The sequence below is a fragment of the Pleurodeles waltl genome, chromosome 3_1, assembly GCF_031143425.1.
Source record: "Pleurodeles waltl isolate 20211129_DDA chromosome 3_1, aPleWal1.hap1.20221129, whole genome shotgun sequence".
Taxonomy (NCBI): Eukaryota; Metazoa; Chordata; class Amphibia; order Caudata; family Salamandridae; genus Pleurodeles; species Pleurodeles waltl.
Window position 1 is genome coordinate 1,458,989,672 of NC_090440.1, and position 26,598 is coordinate 1,459,016,269.

Consider the following 26,598-nt stretch of genomic DNA (forward strand, 5'->3'; position numbering starts at 1 on the left):
TCTCCCGATAAAAATGATACCTCACTTGTGTGGGTAGGCCTAGCGCCCGCGACAGGAAACGCCCCAAAGTGCAACGTGGACACATCCAAAATTTTGGAAGAAAACAGAGGTGTTTTTTGCAAAGTGCCTACCTGTAGATTTTGGCCTCTAGCTCAGCCGGCACCTAGGGAAACCTACCAAACCTGTGCATTTCTGAAAACTAGAGACCTAGGGGAATCCAAAGAGGGATGACTTGCGGGCTCGGACCAGGTTCTGTTACCCAGAATCCTTTGCAAACCTCAAAATGTGGCTAAAAAAACACATGGTCCTCACATTTCTGTTGCAGAAAGTTCTGGAATCTGAGAGGAGCCACAAATTTCCTTCCACCCAGCGTTCCCCCAAGTCTCCCGATAAAAATAATACCTCACTTCCGTGGGTAGGCCTAGCGCCCGCGACAGGAAACGCCCCAAAGCGCAACGTGGACACATCCAAAATTTTTGAAGAAAACAGAGGTGTTTTTTGCGAAGTGCCTACCTGTAGATTTTGGCCTGTAGCTCAGCCGGCACCTAGGGAAACGTACCAAACCTGTGCATTTCTGAAAACTAGAGACCTAGGGGAATCCAAGGAGGGGTGACTAGAGGGGCTCGGACCAGGTTCTGTTACCCAGAATCCTTTGCAAACCTCAAAATTTGGCTAAAAAAACACATGGTCCTCACATTTCTGTGGCAGAAAGTTCTGAAATCTGAGAGGAGCCACAAATGTCCTTCCACCCAGCGTTCCCCCAAGTCTCCCGATAAAAATGATACCTCACTTGCGTGGGTAGGCCTAGCGCCCGCGACAGGAAACGCCCCAAAGTGCAACGTGGACACATCCAAAATTTTGGAAGAAAACAGAGGTGTTTTTTGCAAAGTGCCTACCTGTAGATTTTGGCCTCTAGCTCAGCCGGCACCTAGGGAAACCTACCAAACCTGTGCATTTCTGAAAACTAGAGACCTTGGGGAATCCAAAGAGGGGTGACTTGCGGGGCTCGGACCAGGTTCTGTTACCCAGAATCCTTTGCAAACCTCAAAATTTGGCTAAAAAAACACATGGTCCTCACATTTCTGTGGCAGAAAGTTCTGGAATCTGAGAGGAGCCACAAATTTTCTTCCACCCAGCGTTCCCCCAAGTCTCCCGATAAAAATGGCACCTCACTTCCGTGGTAGGCCTAGCGCCCGCGACAGGAAACGCCCCAAAGCGCAACGTGGACACATCCAAAATTTTTGAAGAAAACAGAGGTGTTTTTTGCGAAGTGCCTACCTGTAGATTTTGGCCTGTAGTTCAGCCGGCACCTAGGGAAACCTACCAAACCTGTGCATTTCTGAAAACTAGAGACCCAGGGGAATCAAAGGAGGGGTGACTTGCGGGGCTCGGACCAGGTTCTGTTACCCAGAATCCTTTGCAAACCTCAAAATTTGGCTAAAAAAACACATGGTCCTCACATTTCTGTGACAGAAAGTTCTGGAATCTGAGAGGAGCCACAAATGTCCTTCCACCCAGCGTTCCCCCAAGTCTCCCGATAAAAATGGTACCTCACTTCCGTGGGTAGGCCTAGCGCCCGCGTCAGGAAACGCCCCAAAGCGCAACGTGGACACATCCAAAATTTTGGAAGAAAACAGAGGTGTTTTTTGCGAAGTGCCTACCTGTAGATTTTGGCCTCTAGCTGAGCCGGCACCTAGGGAAACCTACCAAAGCTGTGCATTTCTGAAAACTAGAGACCTAGGGGAATCCAAGGAGGGGTGACTTGCGGGGCTCGGACCAGGTTCTGTTACCCAGAATCCTTTGCAAACCTCAAAATTTGGCTAAAAAAACACATGGTCCTCACGTTTCTGTGGCAGAAAGTTCTGGAATCTGAGAGGAGCCACAAATTTCCTTCCACCCAGCGTTCCCCCAAGTCTCCCGATAAAAATGATTCCTCACTTGCGTGGGTAGGCCTAGCGCCCGCGACAGGAAACGCCCCAAAGCGCAACGTGGACACATCCAAAATTTTGGAAGAAAACACAGGTGTTTTTTGCGAAGTGCCTACCTGTAGATTTTGGCCTGTAGCTCAGCCGGCACCTAGGGAAACCTACCAAACCTGTGCATTTCTGAAAACTAGAGACCTAGGGGAATCCAAGGAGCGGTGACTTGCGGGGCTCGGACCAGGTTCTGTTACCCAGAATCCTTTGCAAACCTCAAAATGTGGCTAAAAAAACACATGTTCCTCACATTTCTGCGGCAGAAAGTTCTGGAATCTGAGAGGAGCCACACATTTCCTTCCACCCAGCGTTCCCTCAAGTCTCCCGATAAAAATGATACCTCACTTGTGTGGGTAGGCCTAGCCCCCGCGACAGGAAATGCCCCAAAACGCAACGTGGACACATCCCATTTTTTTAAAGAAAACAGTGCCTACCTGTGGATTTTGGCCTGTAGCTTAGCCGGCACCTAGGGAAACCTACCAAACCTGTGCATTTCTGAAAACTAGAGACCTAGGGGAATCCAAGGAGGGGTGACTTGCGGGGCTCGGACCAGGTTCTGTTACCCAGAATCCTTTGCAAACCTCAAAATGTGGCTAAGAAAACACATGTTCCTCACATTTCTGTGGCAGAAAGTTCTGGAATCTGAGAGGAGCCACAAATTTCCTTCCACCCAGCATTCCCCCAAGTCTCCCGATAAAAATGATACCTCACTTGTGTGGGTGGGCCAGGTGCCTGCAACAAAATAAGGCCCAAAACCTGAAGAGATAGAAGGGATAGCACAGCAAGTTTATAAGGGCATATTCTTTTATACATCTTTAGACGGACTCTGCTTTGGGGACCCACATAAGTGAGGTGTCATTTTACTTGGGAGACTGAGGGGAAAACTGGGGAGTAGGAATTTTGTGCTGGAGCGGTGATCCTACTAAGAAAAATCAGGAAAATATGCTTTTTTATGCAAATTTTGAGGTTTACAGAGGAGTCTGGGTAAGAAAATGTTGGGGGAGCCACGCAAGCCACACCTCCCTGGACTCCTTGGGGTGTCTAGTTTTAAAAAGTTTCTGGGTTTTGTAGGTTTCCCTAGATGAAGGCCGCACCCAGGACCAAAAACATAGGTGGGCCCTCCCCCCCAAACACAGGTATTTTTGCAATATATCATTTTGATGTGTGCACATACGTCCGTGATGTGCCAAACACTAAAATTGTGAAAAGAAACACACTTAGGTTATGTGAAGAAGACCCGTCACCCACCAACCAAGTTGGTGGCATGCTTCATCATCGGGGTCCCACCGGAGGCACCTAGCGTGTCACAGGTGTGCTGCGACGCCTGATTACAGCGGAGCAGGTTTTGTCATTTTTTACAACACATACTGGTTGGATTTGGCACGAGGGTGAGTGATGGTTCAGTGGATCAAATTTTATTAACAAGAGATTTCACAAAAATGAAATGCACTGCTAATAACTGAAAGGCAAAAAAGTGAACCAATGACTCACAGCTCGTGAGCTGTAATGCCGCGACAAGGCACCAACCGCTTTACAGTCCATTCACACACCTTTCATACATGACACGCACAAGACCATTCACACCGCCAGCCACGGGCCCAGCACATTACAACACTCACATCGACAGACCGCACCACTCAAGGGCCCATCACTTACATACGCCCACATGCCTGATACAAGAATGACACCAGCTGATGGGAGTGTGGACTGCCGTTTGGCTGGCACCACCAGCCAAGCGCCACCCCACGCACACCGCCAGCCAAGCGCCACCCCAAGCACACCGCCAGCCAAGCGCCACCCCACGCACAACGCCAGCCAAGCGCCACCCCACCCACACCGCCAGCCAAGCGCCACCTCAAGCACACCGCCAGCCAAGCGCCACCCCAAGCACACCGCCAGCCAAGCGCCACCCCACGCACACTGCCAGCCAAGCGCCACCCCATGCACACCGCCAGCCAAGCGCCACCCCACGCACACCGCCAGCCAAGCACCACCCCACGCACACCGCCAGCCAAGCGCCACCCCAAGCACACCGCCAGCCAAGCGCCGCCCCACGCACACCGCCAGCCAAGCGCCACCCCAAGCACACCGCCAGTCAAGCGCCACCCCACGCACACCGCCAGCCAAGCGCCACCCCACGCACACCGCCAGGCAAGCACCACCCCAAGCACACCGCCAGCCAAGCGCCACCCCACGCACACCGCCAGCCTAGCGCCACCCCACGCACACCGCCAGCCAAGCGCCACCCCACGCACACCGCCAGCCAAGCGCCACCCCACGCACACCGCAATCACTTTTTTTAATTTATAAACAACAAAGAAACTACTAATTATAAAATAAGCACAAAACTACAAACACAAAAGCTCTAACTAAATACACGACAGATGGCAACCGTGAAACATATGAAAATATAAAACAGACAGCTTACGCTCACGGTATTTCCCAAAAGTTTTTCCTTGTGTGGTAACTTCTAAAACAGCTGGGCACACACAGCCCAGGCTTTGAAGGGCATTCGGGGCAGTACATCCGGCTGTCCCTCTGGATTGATCTCCGGGCACATACTCTACATTTCTTTGTGGGCATGTCTTTTTTGGGAGTGGGAGGAATGTGATCTGGAAAGTGCCAATCTTTCAATCTAGCCACATCCTCCACCACTTCTACTCTAGGAACTCTTGCCGGTTCCACCACAATAAGGCTTTCTATCACCGACTCCTGAAATTGAACAAATGTCATCCTTGACTCAGGTGAACAATCCTTGTATACAATAAAGGCATTAAAAGTTGCCAAATGAAATAAATGTAGGGCCAACTTTTTATACCACACATAAGACTTACGAAGAGCAGTGTAAGGTTCCAACCTCTGATCTACTCTATCAACACCACCCATGTGCCTATTGTAGTCCAAAATGCACGCAGGTTTGCGCACTTCCGCAACCTGACCCCAAACAGCCACAGGAAAAAAGTACTCTCATCATGGATGGTCGATAGCATGTACACATCCCTCCTGTCTGAAAATTTCAGAGCTAGCAGCTCATTATTCCGCAAGGCACTGCACTGTCCCCTCTCAAGTTTTTTACAGACAAGCTCCCTTGGATAGTCTTTCCGGTTAGAATGGATTGTGCCACAAGCAACAGTGTCCACCCTAAACAACTCCTTGAACAACTGCACTCCAGTGTAGAAATTATCTACGTACAAATGGTGACCTTTGTTAAACAGCCGTCTAGCAAGTTCCCACACAATTTTTTCGCTAACTCCAAAAGTGGCCGGACAACCAGGAGGGTCAATACTGGAATCCCTACCAGTGTAGACCCGTAAATTATACACATATCCTGTACTGCTTTCTGACAGCAGATACAATTTAATCCCATACCGTGCCCTCTTACTAGGAATGTACTGCTTAAAAACGAAACGCCCCTTGAAAAGGACCAAAGACTCGTCCACACTTATCTCTTTGCCTGGAACATAGACCTCTGAAAACCGATCCACAAAATGATCAAGGACAGGCCTAATCTTAAAAAGGCGGTCACAATCAGGGTGATCTTGTGGCAAGGCTAAAGCATTGTCTACAAAATGCAGCATACGAAGAAGAAGCAAATACCGATTACGTGTCATAGTTGCAGGAAATATAGCAGTTGCCATCAAGGGACTAGTGGACCAATAAGAAGCCAGTGACGGCTTCCTGATCAACCCCATCAAAAAAGACAAACCTAAAAACCTTTTCATCTCTTCCAGATATGTGGGAACCCAATGAGTAGCTCTAGACTGAGGCTTAAGTCTGGCAGCGTTGTCCCGCAAATATTGCTCTGCATACACATTTGTCTGCTCCACAATCTCTTCCAAAAATACATCGTCCATAAACAAGTGAAAGAAATGGACAGGCAGAAAGTTTTCCGTATTAACTCTACACCCTGGGAGACCAGTAAATGCAGGTAACTGTGGCTGCTCCATGTTTGGGGCAATCCAGGTGTCAGGTCTTCCAATGGGAAACCCTTCAGCCCCAGGCTGCTGCACTCTTGGCACATCAATGTCCTCCTCTAACACAGGCCCTTCATCTGCACTGAGAGTAGCTTCCTCATCAGAAGAATACTCTCGGACAGAAAACTCACTTCCAGAATCTCCTGCTTCCTCCTCTGCCTCAGATGCAGAGTCAGTGTCGTAATCATGGTCTGAAGACGACTCAAAGAGCATGCGAACAACCTGCTGAGCGGTCACTTTGCGGCTAGCCATGATCCTAACAACAAATGGATTGCCAACAACAACTACCACTAAAATAAGTAATAAACAAAGTGTAGCTTTATCACAAAGAGTTATGTACTACAAAAAACTATACCACTCAGTTGCCAGAAATAGCTACTCACCAAGCAACTACTCTGCACAGACACAGCAATCACCAATGATATCCCACTAAAAAGAAAAAAGAAAAAAGCAAATTAGACATATGACAACACAAACATCACTGTGCTCAAATCTAAGGACAATGTAAAACACACAATACTGCATTTAGTACACCACCTACAAACATGTCATTTACGCATGTCAACAATACTCGTTTGGAGTAAATTGCTTTCACTTACCTAAAACATGCAACTATACAAACCACAGGACAACTACTGCCAAAATCGCAAAGATCCACAGCAAAGGAAGCAAAAGCGTTGAACTAGAAGAAAAAGAAGAAATAAATTGTTATAATCACAAATACAAATACTTTGCCAGTTGACAAACACCCCACCACCAAGAACTTAGAAGTTGTCCCTGGTACCTAAGTGGATCCTGCCCCCCTCGGGGGTAGATGGGCGTAAAAAAATTGGCCAATCTGCCCCCAAGGGGGCAGAAATGGGCAACACCTCTGTGCCTCCTTTTAGGGCGCGACCCTTCCCAAAGGGGGCACCCCCAGCACAAAACAAAAAAATCCCTGCCGTATTGGTGGTTTCTGCCCTCCTTGGGGGCAGATGGGGCTACAAAATTAGGGGCAGAGATGGCCAATACGATTTTTCCCCACCTTAGGGGGGCGACCGTTGCCCAAGGGGTGCCCCCAAACACATACCACACACACACACACACACCACACAATCCCTGGCGCCTAGTGTGCTTCCACCCCCCCCGGGGCCAGATCGTCGAAAAAATGGCTGGTCTGCCATCGGGGGGGCCGAAACACAAAAAAAAAATAGCCCCCCAGTGGGGCGCCCCTTGCCCAAAGGGTCGCCCCCCCAAAAAACTTTACAATAAAAATAAATCCCTGGAGTCTAGTGGTTTTCGCCCCCCCCCCGTGGGCAGATCCGCTGAAAAATCGGCGGATCTGCCCCCGGGGGGGGGGCCAAATACCAAAATAAATTGCCCCCGGGGGGGACGACCCTTGTCCAAGGGGTCGCCCCCAAAATACACAACAAAAATAAAATCCCTGGTGTCTAGTGGTTTTTGCCCCCCCGCCGGGGGCAGATCCGCCGAAAAATTGGCGGATCTGCCCCCGGGGGGGGCGAAATACAAAAATAAATTGCCCCCGGTGGGGGGGGGCGACCCTGGCCCAAGGGGTCGCCCCCAAAATATACACAAAATATAACATCCCTGGTGTCTAGTGGTTTTCGCCCCCCCCCGGGGGCAGATCCGCCGAAAAATCGGCAGATCTGCCCCCAGGGGGGGGCGAAATACAAAAAAAAATTGCCCCCGGGGGGGCGACCCTTGCCCAAGGGGTCGCCCCCCAAATACACATCAAACATAAACATCCCTGGTGTCTAGTGGTTTTTGCCCCCCCTGGGGGCAGATCCGCCGAAAAATCGGCGGATCTGCCCCCAGGGGGGGGGGGGTGAAATACAAAAAAAAATGGATCGCCCCCAAAATAAACATAAAAAACAATATCCCTGGTGTCTAGTGGTTTTCGCCTCCCCCTGGGGGCAGATCCGCCGAAAAATCGGCAGATCTGCCCCCGGGGGGGGCGAAATACTAAAAATAATTGCCCCGGGGGGGCGACCCTTTCCCAAGGGGTTGCCCCCAAAATAAACAAAAAAGAAAATCCCTGGTGGCTAGTGGAGATTCCTGCCCTGCCCTGCCCGCGATCGTGGAGCAGGAATCTTATGAAAACAGGCACAGGGGGAAAGGAAAAACCCTTTCCTTTCCCTCGTGTCTGTTTTCACCACCCCCGCCCCCCAAAAACGGAGAGGACTCACCTAAAACGTCCTACTCCGAAGACGCGCTGGAAGCAAATGGCTTCCAGCGCGCCCGGCAACACTAGATGACGTCAGCGCGCTGTGCGCGCGCTGACGTCATCGGATTGCCGCGGGGGGGCGGGGGTGGAAGGGGAAGGTCTTCCCCTTCCATCCCCGCCTGGAGGGGTGAGAGGGGTGCACGGGGGGCGCTAGCGCTCCCCCAAGTTCCCCTGTGCCTAGGACGAGATCATCTCGTCCAAGGCACAGGGGAACTGTAGCCTTGGACGAGATCATCTCGTCCAAGGCACAGAACCGGTTAACGTAAAGAAGAGTCCAGATTCCGTGGCACTGCAAAATGTAGTTTAATATATACAAATAGTTTATGGCATCCACACCAACGCGTTATAGCCGTAGTCTTGTTCACTGTGACACATAAAACCATCTAGTACACACTTATATCCATGTTGTCAATACAAATGACGGACCATCCTAGAAATAGTGCTGAAACCAGGGCTACTGAGGAAGCCATATTGGAACATTTCTGCTATCACCAGTTCATTATGTACTGTTGGAATCACAGAATTCCAAATGCAACATCTAAAATGCTATAGTGTTACAATGAACTCACATAATCATAGTATATACAATATAAATATCATAAAAATATCATCAACAATTCATAAACACAAGCAATTATTGCATTCCAAATGTAAACATAGTGACAGCACCATCCTGCTCAAGTGGGCTGATGTTAACATCCACAATGCCACAAATCCCCATATATATATATATATACACATACTACCCTTATGCATACCTAAGTGCTGAAAGATGAATAACTGAATAAATAACACCTAAATGGGTATTCTAATAAACCACAAATCTCATATGGCTCACATGCCTCACATGAGGTCCTATAAATAACACCTACATATATGCACCCAGGGGCAAAAGATGTTATAATCATAAAAACTACTCCTAATGGTCTGGAACCATCACCAACCCGACAGGAGAGTGCAGACCCACAGCAGAGGCTGGAGGCCACCAGGGCACATTAACAGTGGCTGGTGGATGAGGAGGGCCCAGCACATGCCCCTGGACCTTGGCACAGTTATACGAGCCAAACCCCTGCGCTTCTAGCCTACAGGCCACACCAGTGCTGCAGGAAGTTTGGAGCTGCTTGTCCCCATCCTGCCCCCCTTTCAAACCGGCTTTACCATTGCTGCGTGAACTGGCACACTTGGGCCGCGGATGGCACATCTCAAGGCCCACATTGAACATCGGCAGACCCTCATAGAAAATGGGCTTTTCAAAAATTAGTTTTTAGTGGGAGCGATTTGTTGTGGGTGGAGAGAGTGGGAATTGGGGAAGGGTGTTTTTCTTCATTATGGACACTTTTTATTTGGACATGAACATATTTTGGAAATTGGTTCGAGATGGGGAAAGGATGGGCCTGTTGTGAGTGGAGAGGGTGGGGTTTACATTTTATTATTTATATTTTATATGTTAGTACAAGGGAAATTTGTACAATCCACGTTGTCCAAAGTTTTTTTTGTTTTACTTTAACTTATCACTGATGCTTTTTCACGCAGCCTGTGTCTTTTTAATCTTTTTCTTCATGTGTATGCTAGTTAGGAGGATATGCTGCCATCCCTATATTGACTACAGAAACATAGATAAACAAGCACTTATCTCATCTGCAGTAGCGGTTTGTTACGTACTAAATAAAGTTGTTCACTTCACCACTTAGTTCTCTTACCCGAATAGACAAAGGCCCTCATTCTGACCCTGGCGGTCGGTGATAAAGCGGCGGCCAAGCCGCCAACAGGCCGGCGGTCTAAAATATGCAATTCTGACCCTGGCGGGAACCGCCAACACAGCCCGCCAACTTAACACTCCGCCCGCCACAGCGGTACAAACAAACAGCGCGGCGGTTCCCGCCAACAGCCAGGCGGCAGACAATGTACCGCCCACCCTATTACGACCCACCAATCTGCCACCTTTTCCGGGGCGGGAGCACCGCCGATAAGAACACGGCGGAAACAGACTACGAACGGGAAAACGCTCACCTCTACGCACTCCACGCAAGATTTTGGCAGCATGGAACCAGAGTTGCAGGTCATCCCCGCACTCCTATTCCTGCTCATATACCAGGAGCACGCCCGGCGGCGCGGAAGACATCGGTGAGTACTGCACCTACGACACAGGGGAGGGAAAAGATTACCGGCACACACCCACCCACCCACACCCACTACAACACACACATCAATGCATTCCCACAGATCACTGTCACAACCCACAAACCACCCCCCTCCGAAATAATGCAAAGACCAAAAGAAGAGATCATAAACGGGCAGATATATTGAAATATGGACACCAGTAATCCCAATAAATAAATAAACTATATACAAAATATATACAGCTACTAAATGTAGTCCAACCACTGTCCGTGGATCACAGGGTTCCTGTGCAAAGGGGCAAGGCCCAGTCCCACGACAAGAACTCCACGGAGAGAACACTGCAGGGGCATCAGAAAGAAAATCGGACAGGCACCTCAGGGGGAAGGGAAGGGGGGGCACCTCAGCCACTTGAGTACACGACGCCAGATCCACGAGGGGACTCCATGACCACTGGGCCATCCTGGGGAGAGCAAAGCCACAGTCCAAACAGTCCATACAGTGGGTGGCCTGCCCACTGGGCCATCCTGGGGAGAGCAAAGCCACAGTCCATACAGTCCATACAGTGGGTGGCCTGCCCACTGGGCCATCCTGGGGAGAGCAAAGCCACAGTCCATACAGTCCATACAGTGGGTGGCCTGCCCACTGGGCCATCCTGGGGAGAGCAAAGCCACAGTCCATACAGTCCATACAGTGGGTGGCCTGCCCACTGGGCCATCCTGGGGAGAGCAAAGCCACAGTCCAAACAGTCCATACAGTGGGTGGCCTGCCCACTGGGCCATCCTGGGGAGAGCAAAGCCACAGTCCAAACAGTCCATACAGTGGGTGGCCTGCCCACTGGGCCATCCTGGGGAGAGCAAACCAACAGTCCAAACAGTCCATACAGTGGGTGGCCTGCCCACTGGGCCATCCTGGGGAGAGCAAAGCCACAGTCCATACAGTCCATAACAGACCCCACTGCCACTGGAGGAGGCAAGTTGGCCAGAGGACATCCTGCAGCCCTGCCCGAGATAGATCCTGCCCTGCCACGTCTGCCAAAGGGCCAGCGGTTCTTGCCTTGAAGGGCCCAGTTCAGCGGTTCTTGAGACGGCGGGGCCCAGTTCAGCGGTTCTTGAGACGGTGGGGCCCAGTTCAGCGGTTCTTGAGACGGCGGGGCCCAGGTCAGCGCTACTTGCCTTGAAGGGCCCAGTTCAGCGGTTCTTGAGACGGCGGGCCCAGTTCAGCGGTTCTTGAGACGGCGGGGCCCAGTTCAGCGGTTCTTGAGACGGCGGGGCCCAGTTCAGCGGTTCTTGAGACGGTGGGGCCCAGTTCAGCGGTTCTTGAGACGGCGGGGCCCAGTTCAGCTGTTCTTGAGACGGCGGGGCCCAGTTCAGCGGTTCTTGAGACGGTGGGGCCCAGGTCAGCGCTACTTGCCTTGAAGGGCCCAGTTCAGCGGTTCTTGAGACGGCGGGGCCCAGTTCAGCGGTTCTTGAGACGGTGGGGCCCAGTTCAGCGGTTCTTGAGACGGCGGGGCCCAGTTCAGCGGTTCTTGAGACGGTGGTGCCCAGGTCAGCGCTACTTGCCTTGAAGGGCCCAGTTCAGCGGTTCTTGAGACGGTGGGGCCCAGGTCAGCGCTACTTGCCTTGAAGGGCCCAGTTCAGCGGTTCTTGAGACGGCGGGGCCCAGTTCAGCGGTTCTTGAGACGGCGGGGCCCAGTTCAGCGGTTCTTGAGACGGCGGCCGGTCTATGGCCAACTGCTAATTGCCTGGTGGTGCCCTCCTGGGCAGCGGGGATGGTGCTCCTTCAATGCCCACCTGGGCTGTGGGTGGTGGGGCCCTCCTGCCCAGCTGGGCTGGGTCCTCCCTGGGCAGCGGCTATGGGGGTGGGGGGCTCTCCCGGGGCAGCTGTGCCGGTTCCTCCCGGGGCAGCGGCTATGGGGGTTGTGGGCTCCTCCTGGGCAGCAGGCCTGCTGCCTGACCTCTCCGACTTGCTGCCCTTGCCCTCCTTAGTCGTGGGCCTGTGGCCCTTTCCTCCCTTTGGAGCTGTGGCTGGTGACTGTCTCTGGGTGGTGTCCGGGGGGGATGTAGAAGGCGGGCTCCTGCGGCGCCCCTTCCGCCTTCTGCTCCTCTTCCCAGGGGGTGGGCTGCCTGTCCCCTTGCTGCTGGGCGAAGATCCAGACATGCGGGCTGGCGGGCTCCAATACCCCTGCACCCTTGTCAAGGGGGCTGCAGGGCTGGTGGTGGCTGAGGTGCTCTTCTTACCCCGACGAGAAGGAGGGGGGGTCTCAGGGTCAGGAAAGAAGTTAGTAGTGGCGAGGAAGAGCTTCTTGGGACAATGGAGAGTGGTAGGTACAGTGGGAATGGGAGTGGAGGGAGAGGATGTGGTTGTAGGTGAGTCACGTTTGCTGTCTTTGGGTGCAGGTGCAGGAGGGATAGGCTGTCGTGAGGTGGATGGCTGTTGGGTGGGTGGGTGGCTGCGTTTGTGTGGTGTGGAAGAGGGGGTGACAGACACAGTGGGAGAGGACACAGGGGACGTGTAAATGGCAGTGGGGGTGGTGACTGCACGTGTGCGGACTGGAGTGGAGGGTGTGCTGGTGATGGAAACACTGGCTGATGGTGAGGTGAATGGAGGTGTGAGTGTAGACGTCACAGGGAGGGAGGAGGGAGACGAGGAGGTGGGGGTCACAGAGGTGGTAGTGACTGTTGGCATGTCTGCATCGGAATGTTGCGTGTGTGAATGTCTGCGTGATCTGTGGTGCTTATGTTTGGATGAGCTTCTCTTGGGTGTTGAGGTGTGTGCAGGCTGGTCTGATGGTGTGGGTGGGACAGGCAGAGGAACAGGAGACTGGGAGGAGGGAGTTAGTAGAGGCAGGCAGGAGACAGGGACAATGGCTGCCGTCAGTGCTGAGGCCAGAGCCTGGAACGATCGCTGATGGGCAGCCTGACCCGAATGAATGCCCTCCAGGTACGCATTGCTGCGATGAACCTCCCTCTCCACCCCCTGGATGGCATTCAAAATGGTAGTCCGCCCAACAATGAGCGTTCGGAGGAGGTCAATGACCTCCTCACTGAGGGCAGCGGGGGTAACAGGGGCAGGGCCTGAGGTGCCTGGGGCGAAGGAGATGCCCGGCTTCCTGGCAGAGCGGGCACGGGGCGAACGCTGAGGGGCTGCTGGGAGGGCGGAGATGGTGCGCTGGGTGGCGGCTGTACCTGTAATGGCGGGGGGCACGGATGGTGCCACCCCCGCAAGGGAGCCCCCTTCCGAGGACGTGTCCGTGTCGCTGCAGGCTCCAGTCGTCCCCGTCGTGGAGCTCCCCTCGCCCTCCGTCTCACTGGTCCAGTCTGACTCTGTGGCATGGCCCTCCTGGGCCATGTGAGATGCAGCTCCCTCCTGCCCCGATGCCACTTCTCCTCCGCCTGATGATGCTGATGCACACAAGCACAGAAAGACAAACAAAAAGGGGGGGGGAGAGAGAAATAAAGGGATATTGAGTACATGGATCTCCGGTACAGTTAGCGGACATGACAGACACAGATGCCCCCTGCACTAAGTTGCGCACTTGGGGTCCGCTACGCATTCCGTGGAACATGCCCTACACGCCTAGAGTTGACAACTGCACCCATGGATGACACGGCCCAGGGATGGCTGTACTGACAAACTACTGAGGGTGGTGGCTGGGGACACAGGGGCTTACGGGGGTGCCCAGCCTACAGATATCGCCCTGGCCTAGGGGGACCCCCAGCCATCCTCCCCCAACCAGACACCTCCACTGCGCGACAAAAGAGTAGATAATGCTTGTACTCACCCCCTTGTGTCTGCTGTGCTGCCCTCACGTGCCCATCCAATTCAGGGTAGGCCACCGCCAGGATCCGGAACATCAGGGGGCTCAGTTGACGGCAGGCACCCCGCCTACGTTGGGAGGCCATCCCCAGCAGAGACTCGGCGGTTTTCTTGGTCCCGCGGCGGATGTCCTCCCACCTCTTGCGGCAGTGGGTGCCCCGTCGATGGTGGACCCCCAGGGTCCGGACTTCCTTGGCGATGGCATGCCAAATCCCGATCTTCTCATGGGCGCGGACCTATGTGACACGTACAGGGAGGGAGAAATACCACGTTCAAGTTTGTCAGCATTTTCCTTTCCAGTGGCCCAACGCCCCCCATCCCCGCCAGGCCCCCCGCCAGGCCCAACATGCCCCCCATCCCCGCCAGGCCCCCCGCCAGGCCCCCCGCCAGGCCCAACATGCCCCCCATCCCCGCCATGCCCCCGCCAGGCCCAACATGCCCCCCATCCCCGCCAGGCCCCCCGCCATGCCCCCCGCCAGGCCCAACATGCCCCCCATCCCCACCATGCCCCCCGCCATGCCCCCCGCCAGGCCCAACATGCCCCCCATCCCCGCCATGCCCCCCGCCAGGCCCCCCGCCAGGCCCAACATGCCCCCCATCCCCGCCATGCCCCCCGCCAGGCCCCCAAGCCAGCCAGTATCCCCAAATCCAGATTGAATTAAACTCACTTGTTGGTCTGGAGGACCGTAGAGTAGCGCATACTGGGGGAGGACCCCATCCACGAGTTTCTCCAACTCCTCTCCAGTGAAGGCAGGGGCCCTTTCCCCAGGTGCAGCAGCCATTGTCCCTTCCAGACCGAGGTCACAGCAACACTTGCAGTATAGGTCCTCTCCTGTGAAAGTTCAAGTCGCAAGTGGATAAGTAGATAGAAAATGGCGGTCACGTCCGCAGCGGTGCGTCCCGCCACCGCCGGCGCCCTTCGCCATTGGCTCCTGAAACCCATAGGCTTCAATGTTAACCAATGCGGCTTTGCGCCGCGGTCTTCGCCCGCCGCCCGCCGCGGTGTGCCACGCCAGCGCATTGACCTCACATCCCATTGTCACACTTCACAGGTCAGGCAGCCGCCATTTCCAGGGCCCACATGGCTCAATTTCAACTGCGTCACATAGGCCTAGGCCTTGCATAGCCACTCAGACACGCCATTCACTGCATAGAGAATCGTATACTGTGCTAGCTGTGAGTACGTACCTGTGGGTTGCTTGACTGTGCTCCATGTTGTCCTTCCTAGGCACCGTCCGCTGGGTTGGGCGAGGAGACGGATGAATCCTCCCGTGTACCGACCGCTGGTGGACCTGTCGACAATGGAAGAACGCCACATTATCCTGACCTACCGTCTTAACCGTGCCACTATCCATGAACTGTGTGCCCAGCTGGAGCCCGACCTGATGTCCCCCATCCGCCAACCCACAGGGATTCCCCCTCTGGTGCAGGTCATGTCAGTACTCCATTTCTTGGCAAGTGGGTCATTTCAGACAACCGTGGGAATTGCTTCTGGGATGTCTCAGCCCATGTTTTCGAAGGTGTTATCCAGAGTGTTGTCTGCCCTGATGAAATCCGTGAGGAGCTACATCATTTTCCCTGAGGTGGGCGAATTGGCTACAGTGAAGGGTGATTTCTACACCCTTGGACATATTCCCAACGTAATTGGTGCCATTGATGGGACCCATGTGGCTTTGGTTCCCCCAAGAGACAGGGAGCAGGTGTACAGGAACAGAAAAAGTTACCATTCAATGAACATCCAGGTGGTGTGTTTGGCTGACCAGTACATCTCGCATGTAAATGCCAAATTCCCAGGGTCAGTGCATGACGCCTACATCCTAAGGAATAGCAGCATCCCTTACGTGATGGAACAGCTACAGAGACACCGTGTATGGCTAGTGGGGGACTCTGGGTACCCCAACCTGTCGTGGCTACTGACCCCAGTAAGGAATCCCCGGACCAGGGCAGAGGAACGGTACAATGAGGCCCATGGGCGTACTAGGAGGGTGATCGAACGCACCTTTGGCCTCCTAAAGGCCAGGTTTAGGTGCCTGCATATGACAGGTGGATCCCTAATGTACTCACCTAAGAAGGTGTGTCACATCATCGTGGCCTGCTGCATGCTTCACAACCTGGCTTTGCGCCGCCAGGTGCCTTTCCTGCAGGAGGATGGTCGAGACGGTGGTGTTGTGGCAGCGGTGGAACCTGAGGAGAGTGACGAGGAGGAAGACGACGGGGCTGAAACAGACAACAGGGACAGAATCATTGAACAGTACTTCCAATAGGACACAGGTAACATTTCAAAGATAATTTAGTAAATGTTAACTACTCTCCAGCATCTCTGCTGCCTGTCTATTTGCCCCAGTGTATGATGACTGAGTTTTGGCTTTTCCCTCCCTATTTCAGATCTGGGGTCCCCACTACGAGTCCTGTGCTTCGTTTCCCCATGGACTACAGCTTTGTGGCAGCTGTTTGTTGACTTCACCATGTACAAGGACATATTTGCACTGTCATGTCAATTACAATCTATTGAAATCACAGCCAGACTCCAGATATTTTGGTGCAAAATAGGTGTTTATTGAAGTGCTCAAAATGGGATGGGTGGTTTCAAGTGGGTGGGGGCTATGGTGAAGGAATGTCCATGGCAGAGTCCAGAGTAACAGTCACACAGGTGCATTGTCCAGAGGCCTGTGGAGAGATGGAGCATGGGCAGTTCAAGGACGGACAGGGTGACAATGTGGGACAGTGGGATGACATCAGGTGGTATCCATTGCTGGCGGGGGTCTTGACATCCTACTCTGTCTTCTTGCGAGATCTCAGGGCCTTCTTGCGGGGTGGTTCTTCTCCTGCAGGAGGTGGGGGTCTGGTGGGCTGCTGCTGTGCGGGGGCCTCCTGTCCACTAGCGCCGGCGGAGGTGGTTGGCTGTTCTTGGTCCAGGCTAGTGGCAGGGGCCCTTGGGTGTTGTTCAGTGTCCGCCCTGGTGTTTACGAGGTCCTGCAGCAGCCCTACCATGGTAACCAGGGTGGTGTTGATGGCTCTGATGTCCTCCCTGTACCCCCGATAGTGTTCCTCCTGCAGTGCCTGGATCTCCTGGAACCGGGCCAGTACCGTCGCCATCGTCTCCTGGGAGCGGTTGTATGCTCCCATGATGGTGGTGAGGACCTCGTGGAGAGTGGGTTCCCTGGGCCTCTCCTCCCCCCCCTGTCGCACAGCTGCCCTCCGAGTTCCCCTGTTTCCCTGGGCCTCTGCCCCCTGGCCGGTGTGCCCACTACCACTGCCCCCAGGTCCCTGTTGTTGTTGGGGTGGTGGGTTATCCTGGGTGCCCTGTAGTGGTAGACACACCGCAGATTGACGCGCCCTGGAGACAGAGGCATGGGCCCGCTGGGTGGGAGCTGTGCTGGTGTTCCCAGAGGGGTTAGGGTCTGTAGTGGCCTGTGCCTGTGTGAGGGGAACCGACTGTCCAGAGGTCCCCGATGGTCCGGGCTGGTCATCGGTGTCCAGGTCGACAGAGCTGCTGTCATCGCTGACGGCCTCTTGGGTGGGGGGTGTGGATAATTCTGGCCCCTCCGCCGCGGTGTGTTGACGGTCGGGTCCTGCAGGGGTATAGAGGTATGGTTATAGTTTCAATGTGTGGCATATGGGTGTATCTGTGGGTTCTCGTGTCCCCAAGTGCTGGCATTCGTGTGTGGGGGCTTTGGTGAGGGTGGCTTGTGGGGGGGATGTGTATATGCATTGGGCATGCTTTGGTGATGGGTGTCCATGCTTAGTGGACGCATGCAGGCCTAGGTTTTGGGATGTGTGGGTTGTGATGGTGAGACATTGGCGGGGAATAGGTGTGCTGGGGGTGGGGGTGAGGATGGTGGTGGGGGTGAGGATGGTGGTGGGGGTGAGGGTGGGGGTGAGGATGGGGGTGGGGGTGAGGGTGGGGTTCGAGGATGGGGGTGAGGGTTGGGGTCTGATTTGGCATGCAGGTGGGGGGGAAGCAGTATTGAAGCTTCAGCTTACCAGTATCCATTCCTCCGCCGACTCCTGCGAGGCCGTCAGGATGCAGGATGTTCAAGACTTCCTCCTCCCATGATGTGAATTGTGGGGGTTGAGGTGGGGGTCCTCCGCCAATCTTCTGCACGGCGATGTTGTGCCTGGATACCATGGAACGCACCTTCCCCCGTAGATCGTTCCATCGCTTCCTGATGTCTTCCCGATTTCTGGGGTGCTGTCCCACTGCGTTCACCCTGTCGACAATCCTCTGCCATAGCTCCGTCCTCCGGGCAATGCTAGTGTATTGTATCTGTGTGCCGAACAGCTGGGGCTCTACCCGAACGATTTCCTCCACCATGACCCTGAGTTCTTCGTCTGTGAAGCGGGGTTGTCTTTGGGGTGCCATGGGGTGGTGTGTATGATGTGTGGGGTGGAGTATGTGTATTTAAGTGAGTTGAGTGTGGTGGTGTGTGTTGTTTTGTGTGTGGATAGTGTGTGGGTGATGGTGTTGAGTGGCTGTGGCTGTTATTTTTTGGATGCTGGTGTCTCGCTCTTGCCTTCTTTACGAATTTTTTAGCGTAGGGGTTTGTGGGTGATGTGGGTGTGTGTTTTATATTGTATTGTGTGTGTGGGAGTGGTGTGTGTATGTGTATCAGGTGTGTGGGATTCAAATCGTCCAATGTGGCTGGGTTTTGTTCGTTTGTGTGTATTCTGACCGCGGCGGTGTGTCCCGCCAATGGAATACCGCGTTTGAATGACCGCCGCGTGGATTCGTGGGTCGTAATGGCATGGGCGTATTTCTGTTGGCGTGACGGTGGAGGTTTTGTCACCTCCACCTTTCCGCCGACCGCTGGTCTGGCGGTCTGTTGTGGCGGTCGGATTTTCGGAGGTTTGCCTTCTGCGGGTCAGAATGACCGTGGCGGGTTTCCGCGACCGCGGCGGGATTATGGAGGATTTCTGACCGGCGGTAGGCGCCTTTTACCGCCGAGGTCAGAATGACCACCAAAGTGTTTGCTGGGGGCTGCTCCCTCTGTTAATCTCACAAATTTCAACTCCTTACTGGAGGATTTCCCAATGCCTTATTTATGGTAGCGGTAGTGTGCTAATAAGGGAAGGTAACACAGTAAGGTGCCACTCTCATGTAGGTGATCTCCAACTGTAGGAGTAATCAAAAAGGTCACAGGCAACTAAATTGAAAGAAAAACCAAGAGTTAGTACTTTATACATATAGATATGTATTTATATTTTAGCTTTAGAAAGCATGAGTACAGACTTCTACCACATTGACACATCAAAGCATACCTCATAACAAAACCAAGCAATACTAAAATATTCTGAGCAGTGGTGAGCATGAAATTTGAAAACTAAAGTTATGAATTCCCCAATTCAAGAATAATGTACTCAAAGTCTGTAATCTGTAGGGTCAAGGTTAAGCGGTTTATTAACACTGATGATGTTGATGTTGAGGAATGACTTTCTGTCTTAATTATGTGTGTTTGGGATAGTGGGACTGGTGTGGGCTTTTGCTCAGGTAATAGAAGATCCCACAGGGAGATGGTGTTGCATTTAACCACATCCTCCCCACCAACCAAGAGTGGGATCTATTTGGTGTAAATTAAGTCACATTTCAATAAATCACACAGCCCAGGGGAAGACAGTTAGGGGTTTGATGCATGGATGGAAAATGGGATTTGGGGAAGACGTGACAAAGACAAATGGAACACAACAACAGTATTTATCAGGGCGATGAGCAGCACATCATTATCATCATCAGTCTGTTGTGGGAGGAAATAAAGGAATTAGTATGACACAGTTCACTTAAATGAATTGCAAACAGTACTTCTGCCCCACAGACCAAAGTTATAGATCTCTAAATGTTCTGTCATTTAGCTTTGAAAAAAATGAATTATGGAGGAGTGAAATGAACCCACCCAGCTCTAAACAACATGATTGTTAAAAGAAAAATAATACTGTATTTCCAAATTGGGTGGTAAATCTGCATTCTCCTTGGAATATCTGTCACTCTTGGGTGCCTGTCTCAACCGGTCCGGTAGGTGAGCAGGAGTGTTGAGCTCATGTTTCACTTTTCGTTCGTGCAGGAGAAGAGAAAGCCTTTGGATTGTAAAACAGAAAATGTATTGTAGAGTTAAGGAAAAGGTCAGAAGGAAGGTAAGCTTTATGAGGTGTGTACCAAGAAGATTCAGAGCAAAAAACAAGAATACTCGTAGTTTCACTTTTGCCACCAGTGAAAAACACACACTCATCAGTATTTCCCAATTCAATGCACCTCTCTCCATTCCACATATGAGTACTGGGCCTCAGCATCATGATTTTCATTTGAAGTTGTTAACTTCCTTCTTCCTACTGTTGATGATGTAGTGCCACTCTGAGTCCTTCCATCCTCCTCCTGACCTTGAGTAACTCCACCCCAGTCCTGAGCAAAATAGATGTGTGGTGCACTGCAGTTGAAGAACAAGTAGAGAAGCACAATTGCTGTATGTTGTATAGATTTGTGTTTGTTAACTAAAATGACTGGTCTGGTATCCAAGGAACACAAAAAAAGGAGAAGAAAGTACAGGTAAATATTCGATAAGTAAGTTTGTAATTACCTACAGGAAAAATGATCCCCCATCAGACACCAAAGATTGATCAAAATTTACTATTAACTGAACACCCTCCCTTACTGTCTGCCACCACATAAATCATCAATCATAACTCACGATCACTCACTCATTTGTGCAATAGTTGTACTTAGTTATAGTTACCTCTTTCAATCCAAGCATGGGTAGGGTAGATACACAATTGTATCTCTGGCACAGGCAACACATTGGGATTTGGTATTGGCACTCCAGTAAATAAATGGCTTTTGGGGCTGCCCTGCTAAGTGATGCAAGAAAAGGATAGGCATGTGAGAGAGGTAGGCATTGTCACCAGTGTCATGAAGGCATTGGGGAGGCTTCTTCCCTGCACACTGGTCCAACTCCAATCTGGCCATTAATTGTGGGGCAGCATAAAATGAAATCCTACACAAACATAATGTTCCCCTAGCTCCTTATTTTTTTTAAAAGAAAGAAGTTAATTCTCAAACTCGAGGTTCACCCAAAAGTTGGTCAGCTCGCACACATTCTGAGGCAAGATAGTGATCCTTCTCAATGTAACAACTATGCCAGCTACCCTGAAGTCATGGTCAGCAGAAACATTGGCTACTGGAAAAGCCAGATACTTTATTGTCAGCCTGCTGAGCTCTGGTCATTGGTGGATCTTCCAATAATAATACACCAATGGGTTTTGATCCACATAGACCTCTTTTGAGTCATCTAGATACTCCTGGAACATCCTCTGAATGGTCATTGGTACTGCCACTTGCTTGACCTCTTTTGCCTTTGCCTCTACACTGGACTTAAGACCTGCCACCTGAAACCAAGCCAGTGCAGAGGTTCGGTCTGATTCTTCTGCTGCTGTTGTTGCCGGTGTTCTTGTTGTTGGCTGCTGCAAGACAAGCCTGCCCTCTCTGGAAGTTGAACACAGCACCCCAGAACTGTGGAGTGGGACTCTAAGTTACAGCTGTTCTTTCAGGTCTCCGGCGTGCTCAACAAACCACTTCCTGTATTTTAAATTATTCCCTTCAGAAAAAGGAATGAAAATGGACAGAATTTTCTTGTACCGTGGATCAAGTAGTGAGGCACAGATGTACTCTTTGGATGAGGTGATGTCATTTTGTAGCCTTGCATTACAATTCAACCAAAAGATTAAGCTCTCAACCAAGACATGCATGTCTGTGTTTTCATTCACACTCTGAGTGTGAAGCTTTCAGACACCTTCTTTTAGCTGGTTCTGTAGCAGATGCAGCAACAGGATAGCTTGGGCCATCCTACTGTCCTCCTTTCTAACTTCTCGTGTGAAAACCTCAAAAGGGAGTAGCCTGTGTCAGGCATTTGACTAGGTCCCATTTGTCCGCATCCATGGTAATAGCTTTCCCAATTGCATCACCTCCTCTTTGAGTGACATAGTCATTGATCTGTCTGTACTGCCAAAACAAACATTGCAACATATGATACGTCAAGTTCCAACGTGTTGGCACTTCCTGTAGCAGGGATTTAGCTGGTACTCTATTAGTCTAAAGTCTTGCCCAACCAGGTTGATGCAGTGCGCCAAACACAGGAACCTGAAATAGCCACCATTTGCCATGGCCTTGACTATGTTACTGCTGTTGTCCATAGCAACAAATCTAAGTCTGAGACCTCTGGGTCACAGCCATTTAGACACCTTGCTGTTAAATTTGTCTAAGATGCTTGTACCTGTATGTGATTTCTACATGGCAATCATGGCTACTGTTGCATGCCGCTGAATGCTCTTAAAACGTTCTTCAGGGCCAAGACTTGTAGACAGCTTTTGCTTTGGCCCCGCAAAAAATATCCAGTGTGCAGTGATGCACATATAATCAGTTGCCTGACAATTGGTCCACATGTTTGTCATCAAGTGGATAGTGTGGACAACTCTTGGCTGCAAAGCTTGTCCAACCAATTGCAGCACATTGTGATGCAGTGCTGGAACAGCAACTCTGGCAAAATAGGTCCGACTTGGAACCCTCCATTTCAGGCAGATGGCTGCCACACATTCTAAGAATCGCACTTCTTTCACAAAAGAAAAAGGGAGGAGGTCCGGCCCTTACATTTTTGCTAGCTTCCCATTGTACAAATGTGTCATTGAGTGGTTGCAGTCATAGGGCCCCACCTTCCTAAACATGCCTGTAATAGTAGTCTGGATTTTCTTCTTTTCTGGGGCCATTGACACAGGTGACTTTCAAGAAGTAGATGCTGGTAGGCTCAATGTCCGTTATGGGACAGTCACTGTATGTCAAAGTGACTCCATCTGACTCTGAGTCTTCTTGTGGCATTGTGAGGTTGCTGAGGCGGGTGATTCTGGTGCACTTCAGGGGACAGGGCTGCTTTGCGTGAGGATGTCCCCCTCTTCTTCATCACCCCCCACTGTGATTGGAGAAGTAGCTGATGTTTCCCGGCTCTCTTTACCTTTACCACCACGTTCAGCAATTTGTTTAAGATGCTCCTTCGACTGGGTTGCGTGATGTTTTTTCATATGTACTAGACCTGCCATCCTTGGTGTGGTCTCCCCTGTCTTTTTGCCTCTGCTTTATGTGTTTTGACTGTGTGTTGGACTCTGTTTTTGCTGTTTTTGGTACTTTGGGCACTTTACCATTGCTGTCCAGTGCTAAAGTGCAAGTGCTTCCTGTGTAAATTGTATGTGTAATTGGCTTTTCCATGATTGGCATATTTAATTTACTAGTAAGTCCCTAGTAAAGTGCACTAGAGGTGCCCAGTGCCTGTAAATCAAATGCTACTAGTGGGCCTGCAGCACTGGTTGTGCCACCCACATGAGTAGCCCTGTAAACATGGCTCAGACCTGCCACTGCAGTGTCTGAGTGTGCAGTTTTAAACTGCCAATTTGACCTGGCAACTGTACCCACTTACCATGCCTAAACCTTCACTTTTTATACATGTAGGGCACCCCTAAGGTAGGCCCTAGGTAGCCCCATGGGCAGGGTGCAGTGTAAGGTAAGGATGGGACATGTACTGATGTGTTTTACATGTCCTAACAGTGACAAACTGCCAAATTCGGTTTTCACTGTTGCAAGGCCTATCTCTCTCATAGGTTAATATGGGGTCTGCCTTTAAATAACCTTAAAGTGCAGTTTCCCTTTGAGAGCAGATAGAGATGTGGAGTTTGGGGTCTCTGAACTCACAATTTAAAAATACATCTTTTAGTGAAGGTGGTTTTTAAATTGTTAGTTTGAAAATGCCACTTTTGGAAAGTGGACATTTTCTTACTTAAACCATTCTGTGACTCTGCCGGCTTGTGTATTCCCTGTCTGGGTCCGACTGACAGTTGGACAGTTTGTAAATCCCCTCTAGACAGTGACACAAAGGGTGCAGGGTTGTAGCCTGCATATACTGATGAGCCATCTGAGCTAGAGTGGAGGGAGGAGTGGTCACTTATACCTGAATGGGCTGTGCCTGCCCTCACACCATACAGTCTCCAACCCCTGGTGTGTGTCTGGGGCCTGGCATGGGCAAGGCAGGATCTTGTGAACAGCAGAGACTTTCCTTTGAAGCTTGCCTACTTCAAAGGCAGAAAGGGGTATAAGTAGTGGACCCAAACCCCAGATTTTTAGATCACTTCCGGAAACAAGAGACACCTCTGCCAAGGAGAAGAGCTGGAGGAGGAGTACTAACCCTGTTCCTATGACTGTGCTGTGCTGGGTTGGCCTGCAGTTGCTGCTTCTGCCTGAAAGTGGACAAAGACTGGACTTTGTGATATATTCCTGCTTGTGAAAACTCTCCAAGGGCTTGGATTGAGCTTGCCTCCTTTTATGAAGTCTCAGGGCCATCAAAGACTTCCTCTGCCAGTACCTGGACTCTCTTCTGAGACTCCTGCCCTGCAAAGTGGTGCCCTATCCAGTCCCTGGGCCCTTGAGAGCTGAAGTTGGCAGGACAAGGACTGAAATCCACGCACAGAATACTGTGGGGGAAAAGTTTGACGCATCACCTGCAACGCGGCTGAGAAACAATGAGCCACCAGCTTTGTGGCTCAAATCGATGCTCCACATGCATTGCAACTGGGAGATTGATGCATTGCGGCTGGAGAAATGATGCAACACCCACTTTTGGCTGCTGATAATGACGCTAACCCTACGCAGCACGGTTTTCCAACACTGTGCAGCCGGATTTCTCACGCATCATCGCTGGGCATCAAAAAGGTGGTGGAGCGCAAGAGTGATGTCACCTATCTGGTGAACTTGCAAAATCCTAGGAACTTTTTGAGGGTCCTACGTGTGAACCACCTCAAGCCTCACTTTGAGAGGACAGATGAAGGTGTGGAGGAAGAGAGTGAGTTTCTTCCTGACCTCCTGTCTGCTAAGGAGAAAGATGGTCTGTGGAGGGTGTGAACCTCTACCCCTCACCGACCCAAGAGCAGCTGAGGGACTGTCGCCAGGTGTTGGGACAGTTTGCCTCATTGTTTTCCTTCATCCCAGGGGTCACTTATTTGTATACTCATGATGTGGACACTTGGAACAGTTCACTTGTGAAAGACGAAGGCCCATATTTATGAAAAATGACGCAAAACAGCACAAATGCAGTTTTGCATAATTTTTCTTAACGCTACCTAGCGTCATTCTTTAGCGTCATCCTTGTGCCATATTTATGAAATGAAGTAAGATGGCATTAAGGAATAGATAGCAGCAAAAAAAAAGACGCTAACAGCTGTGCAATGCCGTAAGGAAAAATGACGTTAATGCTGCAAAAATGGTGCAGCACCATTTTAACACCACATTAGCATCAAAATAAAATACAAAAGCAGGAAAGAGTGCATTTGGAACAGAAGATAAAATCAGCAGGTCCGGAGGGACCCCCAGGAGACCCCAAACACCCAAGGACCAGCCAGGAGGGTACAGAAAATCAGAGGAGAAGGAGAAGAGAAAGTGCAAGTGTTGCTTTAGTGAAGTGGAGCACAACATCCTGGTCAAGAGAGGTGACAGAGCACCAAGATCAGCTATTTGTCACCTCCAAATTGCCAGTTGGGGAGAGACGCAATATGGCAGCAAATAGTGGACAAAATAAACAGTGTTGCAGAGGTGAAGAGAACTGGCGCTGGTATGATTGCATGAGCAGAACCAAGGAGAAACTTGCCAGGAACCGTAAGGCAGCACTGCAGACTGAATATGGAAATCCTGCACCACAGGAGGACCTAGATGAGCTGGAGGAGATGGTTGCAACGGTCATCCCGGAGGAGCTGGTCACTGGAATTGCAGGACAGTGCAGACTACCAGGAACCACCACAAATGCTGAGTAAGTTGCATGGGGGATATCTGGAACTCCACTAATGCCAGAAGGGGGAGGCACATGGGACACACTCAATGCATGCAAAAAGGTTGCATTCGGACACATAGGCGGTCATTATGAACATGGCGGCAAAGATCGCCGACCGCTGTGTCGGTGATGAACAGAATCCTGCCGGCGGCGGCGAATGGAAACCCGCCACATAATTATAGTAGAACCCAACCCTGCTAAAAATTCCCACCCCACCCCGCCACCGCCAAGCACACCCACATCCCGCCCTCCAAATAATGATGCACAAATCATCTCAGCGGACAGTGGAGGCCGGACGACCATTGGCGGCTGCGACCGCCACGGGCGGCAAGTGGGCCCAACAGCAACAAGTGCACGCATTGGCTAGGCCTATCACCCACACACCTGACACACATCCAGAACACCATAAAACACCCCCAGACACACCCCACAATCCCTTGCAACGAAACCAGGAGCAGAAGACGGAGAGCACCAGAGCCAGACAGAGAACGCCAGCAGACAGGATACGCATATTGACACACACAGGAGCACCCATACCCCGTCCCCAGTCCCAACGCCATCCACCATGCTCACCATGTTCCCCCAAAAAATCCACGCTTGACAGAAAGAGCTAAGGACCATGGTGGACGTGATCCTGAAGGTGG